General features: G+C 41.1%; 1 protein-coding gene across 1 annotated transcript in view; it reads right to left on the bottom strand.

Annotated features, from left to right (window-relative positions):
- ar (androgen receptor) overlaps positions 1-7,500 on the bottom strand; it is a 165,042-nt gene that overhangs the window by 121,475 nt on the left and 36,067 nt on the right. The window lies entirely within an intron of this gene.

Below are 7,500 nucleotides of genomic sequence, written 5' to 3'. Positions count from 1 at the left end.
ACACACACACACACACACACACATTAGCCTGCATGCAGGAAATAAGCTTAAAACAGCAGTCAGTTATTTTAGCGATTCTGCACTCAGGAAACAGAAACATGTACAAAACGTCCTGGTTTAACACGTGACACGTGAAGATGACGTGAGTCAGCAAGGCAGGACGCTCATCAAACCGGATTTTTACACACACCAACATTTACACACACCAACATTTACACACACTACCATTTACACACACTACCATTTACACACACCACCATTTACACACACCTTTTACACACACCACCATTTACACACACCACCATTTACACACACCACCATTTACACACACCTTTTACACACACCACCATTTACACACACCACCATTTACACACACTACCATTTACACACACAAGCAATCATCACGCTTTCTAGGAGTGAATCTCATCACTTTACTCTCAGTTTAAAGCTATTTATTTGAATAATAACAATAATAGCTTACACACACACCCTGTCTGAGTAATAACCATGTTATGCCCAGTGTGTGTGTGTGTGTGTGAGTGTGTATGAGTTAATGTGTTTGTGTGTGTGTGTGTGTGTGAGAGAGAGAGTGTGTGTGTATGTGTGCATGTGTGTGTGTGTGTGAGAGAGAGAGAGTGTGTGTTGGGTGAGTGTGTGTGTGTGAGTGTGTGTGTGTGAGTGTGTGTGAGTGTGTGAGTGTGTTTGTGTGTGTGTGTGTGTGTGTGTGAGTGTGTGTGAGTGTGTGTGTGTGTGAGTGTGTGAGTGTGTGTGTGTGTGTGAGTGTGTGTGTGTGTGTGTGTGTGTGTGCATGAGTGTGTATGTGTGAGTGTGTGTGTGTGAGTGTGTGTGTGTGAGTGTGTGTGTGTGTAATCTGTAGTAATCTGTTGATTATCAGTGGAGCGTGTGCTGTACACATCTCTGTGAAGAAGCTGTTGCTATGGAAACACATTAATCTAAACCAATCAGAAGGCAGAATTCAGCAGCGCAGTGATGGAGTGAATAACTATAACGATAGCATGAAGGCAACGGACAAACACAGACACTGAAGGGAAACTTAGCTATCTGGCAGCTAGCATAATTATGTGAGGAGTTTTACAGACAGCGGAAACAATACAGAAACCTCCGGAAATGTCAGCATTTCTCTCAGACATGTTGAACAAAAGCTTCTTACGACTAAAACCGAGACTTTAATGAGAATGGAGCGTTGAGTGAAGCCATGGAGAGATCCTGTGTGGAGAGGTTCTGTGTGGAGAGATCCTGTGTGGAGAGGTTCTGTGTGGAGAGATCCTGTGTGGAGAGATCCTGTGTGGAGAGGTTCTGTGTGGAGAGGTTCTGTGTGGAGAGGTTCTGTGTGGAGAGGTTCTGTGTGGAGAGGTTCTGTGTGGAGAGATCCTGTGTGGAGAGGTTCTGTGTGGAGAGGTTCTGTGTGGAGAGGTTCTGTGTGGAGAGGTTCTGTGTGGAGAGATCCTGTGTGGAGAGGTTCTGTGTGGAGAGGTTCTGTGTGGAGAGGTTCTGTGTGGAGAGGTTCTGTGTGGAGAGATCCTGTGTGGAGAGGTTCTGTGTGGAGAGGTTCTGTGTGGAGAGATCCTGTGTGGAGAGGTTCTGTGTGGAGAGGTTCTGTGTGGAGAGGTTCTGTGTGGAGAGATCCTGTGGTAAATTCCTGTGGAGTGAATCGTTTCTGAATAAAAACCTCTTAGCGAGCCTCTGACACGCGACGAGCTGAAAAGTCTCGCTCACTTTCAGCTAAAAGGAACAAAGTGAAGTAAAATCCTGAGTAACTAACCAGGCTGCAGTGTGCAGATGTACAGGGTTTTAGGACAGGAGATGGTTTAGTGCTGGTCACTGAGATGAAGATCAGATGAAGATCAGGACGTTTTAAACGTAAACATTTCAGCTTAATGGAAATAACAATAAAGAGATGCCGCTAAAGTGCAGCGCCAGGGACGAGCTTAATAAAGCGTAAAGAGAGGGAAGTCGATTTAATCCCTTCTCATATTTCACTAATCACTCTCAATCTCTCTCACTCTCTCTCTCTCTCTCTCTCTCTCTCTCTTTCACACACACACACACACACACACACACACACACACACCTGGATGATTCCAGACTAAAAAGAAGAAAAAAACTGACTGGGAAATTACAGATATACCTTGTGCAAGTCAAAATATATATAAAAAAAAAAACAAGCTGTGTGTGTGTATGTATGTGTGTGTCTGTGTGTGTGTGTGAGTTAAAGTGTGTGTGTGTGTCTGTGTGTGTGTGTGAGTTAAAGTGTGTGTGTGTGTCTGTGTGTGTGTGTGTGAGTTAAAGTGTGTGTGTGTGTCTGTGTGTGTGTGTGAGTTAAAGTGTGTGTGTGTGTGTGTCTGTGTGTGTGTGTGTGAGTTAAAGTGTGTGTGTGTGTCTGTGTGTGTGTGTGAGTTAAAGTGTGTGTGTGTGTCTGTGTGTGTGAGTTAAAGTGTGTGTGTGTGTCTGTGTGTGTGTGTGAGTTAAAGTGTGTGTGTGTGTCTGTGTGTGTGTGTGTGAGTTAAAGTGTGTGTGTGTGTGTGTCTGTGTGTGTGTGTGTGAGTTAAAGTGTGTGTGTGTGTCTGTGTGTGTGTGTGAGTTAAAGTGTGTGTGTGTGTCTGTGTGTGTGAGTTAAAGTGTGTGTGTGTGTCTGTGTGTGTGTGTGTGAGTTAAAGTGTGTGTGTGTGTGTGTGTATGTGTCTGTGTGTGTGTGTGAGTTAAAGTGTGTGTGTGTGTGTGTGTGTGTCTGTGTGTGTGTGTGTGTGAGTTAAAGTGTGTGTGTGTGTGTGTGTATGTGTCTGTGTGTGTGTGTGTGTGTATGTGTGTGTGTATGTGTGTGTGTGTGTGTGTGTGTCTGTGTGTGTGTGTGTGTGTGAGTTAAAGTGTGTGTGTGTGTGTGTGTGTATGTGTCTGTGTGTGTGTGTGAGTTAAAGTGTGTGTGTGTGTCTGTGTGTGTGTGTGTGTCTGTGTGTGCGTGTGTGAGTTAAAGTGTGTGTGTGTGTGTGAGTTAAAGTGTGTGTGTGTGTGTGTATGTGTCTGTGTGTGTGTGTGTGTGTATGTGTCTGTGTGTGTGTGTGTGAGTTAAAGTGTGTGTGTGTGTGTGTGTCTGTGTGTGTGTGTGTGTGTGTGTGTGAGTTAAAGTGTGTGTGTGTGTGTGTGTATGTGTCTGTGTGTGTGTGTGTGAGTTAAAGTGTGTGTGTGTGTGTGTCTGTGTGTGTGTGTGTGTGTGTGTGTGAGTTAAAGTGTGTGTGTGTGTCTGTGTGTGTGTGTGTTTGTGTGTGTGTGTGAGTTAAAGTGTGTGTGTGTGTGTGTATGTGTCTGTGTGTGTGTGTGTGTGTGTGTGTCTGTGTGTGTGTGTGTATGTGTCTGTGTGTGTGTGTGAGTTAAAGTGTGTGTGTGTGTGTGTGTGAGTTAAAGTGTGTGTCTGTGTGTGTGTGTGTCTGTGTGTGTCTGTGTGTGTGTGTATGTGTCTGTGTGTGTGTGTGTGTGTGTCTGTGTGTGTGTGTGTATGTGTCTGTGTGTGTGTGTGAGTTAAAGTGTGTGTGTGTGTGTGTGTGAGTTAAAGTGTGTGTGTGTGTCTGTGTGTGTGTATGTGTCTGTGTGTGTGTGTGAGTTAAAGTGTGTGTGTGTGTGTGAGTTAAAGTGTGTGTGTGTGTGTGTGTATGTCTGTGTGTGTGTGTGTGTGAGTTAAAGTGTGTGTGTGTGTGTGTGTGTGAGTTAATGTGTGTGTGTGTGTGTGATGTTTGTTTCTATGCATCTCTTTGACCTTGCGTGTCCAGAAACCTTGAGCTCTCACAATGACCGTCACTGAGCTGTAGTTATGTCTGCAGATGTTTTACACACACACACACACACACACACACACACACACACACACACACACTTAACGAGCGGTTAGTACGAGCCTGCACAAATTAAAACAAATCCGAAAAACAGCTGAAACATTTAGTGTGTGTGTGTGTGTGTAAGATACAGATCTTTACTTACTAACTATACTTAATAATATTCTATGAATATATTCATTAATAAAATGATAAATTTAATAGCAATAAAATTGATAATATTTTTAGAGAGAGATCAATACTCTGATGTCACTCTATTTATTGATTCGTTTGTTTGTTTTTTTTCATTTCCACTAAAATTATACTGTATATTTATTCCAGTTGCAGATTTTGTGCTTGTTCTGCCGGATCCAAACACACACACACACACACACACACACACACACTTCTCATTTAGACTTATGGTAATGTTAAATATTTCTGCTGAATACTAATGATGTCATATTTCTGCAGTCTGTGATTCCTGTGTGTGTTTATGTGTGTGTTTGTGTGTGTGTGTGTTTGTGTGTGTGTGTGTTTGTGTGTGTGTGTGTTTGTGTGTGTGTGTGTTTGTGTGTGTTTGTGTGTGTTTGTGTGTGTGTGTGTTTGTGTGTGTTTATGTGTGTGTGTGTGTGTGTTTGTGTGTGTGTGTGTTTGTGTGTGTGTGTGTGTGTGTGTTTGTGTGTGTTTATGTGTGTGTTTGTGTGTGTGTGTGTTTGTGTGTGTGTGTGTTTGTGTGTGTGTGTGTTTGTGTGTGTGTGTGTGTGTGTGTGTTTGTGTGTGTTTGTGTGTGTGTTTGTGTGTGTGTGTGTTTGTGTGTGTGTGTGTTTGTGTGTGTGTTTGTGTGTGTGTGTGTGTGTGTGTGTTTGTGTGTGTGTGTGTGTGTGTGTTTAATTGCTTCATTTCTCTTTTTATTTATTAATTTTCCTTATGCTCCTGGGGAAACCTGGAGGTTCCAGATGTTTCTGTTTCTAATAAACACCAGTCAGACATAGATGACATTTGGCCACGCCCACAAAACTCCATAAAAGGTAAAGCTTACACAGACTTGAAGAAAGTAATTCATTTAAACTAGTTTTATCAGTTTATCTTCAGCTCTTCATCAACTCTTCATCAACTCTTCATCAACTCTTCATCAACTCTTCATCAGCTGTATGATGCGGAGTGACCAGGTGACAGTGGTGAGTTTCCTTATATGGAAATGACCACACCCACAGCAGAGAAGAGGAAGATTTTACAAAGTGGATTTTTATGAATGCTGAAGTTCCTGTGTAAACGGTTTTTGCATCCGTGATGAAGCAGGCCGCTGTGTGTGTGTGTGTGTGTGTGTGTGTGTGTTACTGAGCTGCACATGCCTCTGCACTATAAACTCCTCACTGAAGCACATTCGGAATCTGCTGCAGGTCTGTGGCTTTTCAGATATCGATATTCCGCTTGCCGCAAACCGGAACGCCGAATTCCAATATGACTCCTAAAGCTGCAGATCAGATGCCGTGAAACTAACATCAAGTGAAAACGTGTGTGTGTGTGTGTGTGTGTGTGTGTGTGTATATATAAACTATATTTTCACCTTAGTGCTTTTCTGTCAATATTTTCTTTTGTTTTCTCTCTTTTTTAATTCTCACACACATACACAAACACACACACACACACACAGACTAACAGGAACATTACTGTTCACACAGATAAATGTTATTTTTTTAGCAGTATTAATAATGTAATAAAATGTCTACTTTTTTTTTTTTTAGAAAAATAGAAAATATTTAATATTCCTCTTTTTTGATTGGTGAACAGCAGCTGGATCTCTGACCGCTTCAGAAATTCTTTTTCCAGAATTTTTATTTTGTTGACTTATTTTCTAATCTATTGTGTTTTTTTTTTTTTTTTAAACCTGTGTCTTTTATTTTATTTAATGATTTAATTTTTTTAAATGGTATTTTCTTGCTTTATTATGCAGTTTTTATTTCTTTATTTTTTGTCACACAATTGTTCACTTTCTAACACTTATTTATTTTATTTCATTTATTATTATATGTTTTTCACTAACTTTCATTTTTCCCCTTTTGTTTGTTTACTTGTTTATTTCACTGTATTTGTGTTTTTTCCAGCAGTGTATCTCAGAGTCAGACTGATGATTTATAAACGTTGTAAAAATTAATCGTCGGATGTTTGATGGAGTTTGATTTCTACAGTAAAATAATCAAAAATAAATAATAATAAAATTAAAATGTTGCTGTAGGTTTTTTTTTTGGTGATTAATGTATGTAATGTTTGTAGAGAGTTTAAGCTCCGCCTCCTGTTCTGGTGTCGGAGGAATTTGCGGTTGTCTGAATCGAGCTGTTTGTCCTTCCTGGAATCCGCCGGACTCGTTCTTCCAGCTTTGCGGCTGCGAGTGGTTTTTCTGTCGCCAGCGAGACGAGCAGCGCTCTCGCTCTCCGCTTTCCCTCAGGCTCCTCTTTTAGTCCCCTGGTGTTGCTCCAGCGGCTCCGGTTCCTCAGCATGGACGTTCCTGGAGTCTCCTCACCTCCGTCACCTCCAGGTGGTCAGGGCACACTCTTGTAGCAGTGCAGGTTCCACCACAACACCTCTCTTTCCTCAGGCTACATTTCAGACAGTTCTCCTGTGGTTGTTGTTTTTTTTGAGAAGGTTATTACTGTAACACTCAGGCCGTATCGCCGCGACATTTTTAATTAACTGTTCCGCGAGCTTCTGTCTTACAGGAGAGCGTTCTGCCAAGCTCGCTGACACACATCCGAGTCCTGACGGGTTTTTTTTTTACCACTGAAACTTTATTTAGATTGTTCCTACAGAACACGGTCAGTGCTCAGGACACGGTCAGCTGACGTCCTCAGTGATGTCATCAGCGACATCATGATCCCCTCATCACGTGTCCGAGCGCCGGCTTCAGATACTCTACACAAAAATTCACTCAAGAAAACAGAGCGGATTCGGGCAATCGCTCGGTCCTGCAGCTCGATCTGACCGCTTCAGGAATATTTTTTTTACAGAATCTTTATTTTGTTGATTTATTTTTCGTATTTCTTCTTGTTTATTTTATTGTCTTTTATTTTATTCAACAACTGAATTTATGTGTTATTTGTTTAAATGTTATTTTCTTGCTTTCTTAAGCAGTTTTGATTTATTTATTATTTATTTTTATATGACACAGTTGTTCACGTTCTAGCATTTTATTTATTTTGTTTTATTTATTATTTTTAAGATATGAAAAGAAAACAGTTTCTGTGACTGTGAGCAATAATCAGTCTGATTAATAATATTATCAAAAATATAATAAATTTGTATTAAAAAGTATTAATATTTATCTGTAGTGTCTAATGCGTGTCTCGTGTCAGGAGTGTAACCATGGCAACAAGCCTAGCATGAGGTGGAACTTCGCTAGCAGACACTGAGGCTAACCCTAACACTGATGTTGATCTGGAACGGAATCATGGGTAACAGACGCAGTCGGTCCATTACCGCTTCAGCGAGTCGATTTTCCGGAATTAAAACTTATCATTAAAAATCTTTTATTATTTGTCTTCACTTTACGTTCAGGAGAAACATTCCCTCCATCTCACAGCCTTTTAACTAAGGAATCATTTATAGGATTTATGGGCTCTATGTATGGAATTGCAGAACCACAGCAGTGTGTGTGTGTGTGTGTGTGTGTGTGTGT

Source organism: Hemibagrus wyckioides, linkage group LG28 (assembly GCF_019097595.1).
Source record: "Hemibagrus wyckioides isolate EC202008001 linkage group LG28, SWU_Hwy_1.0, whole genome shotgun sequence".
Lineage (NCBI taxonomy): Eukaryota > Metazoa > Chordata > Actinopteri > Siluriformes > Bagridae > Hemibagrus > Hemibagrus wyckioides.
Note: the sequence above shows the minus strand (reverse complement) of the source record. Positions and strands in the feature narration are given on the sequence as shown.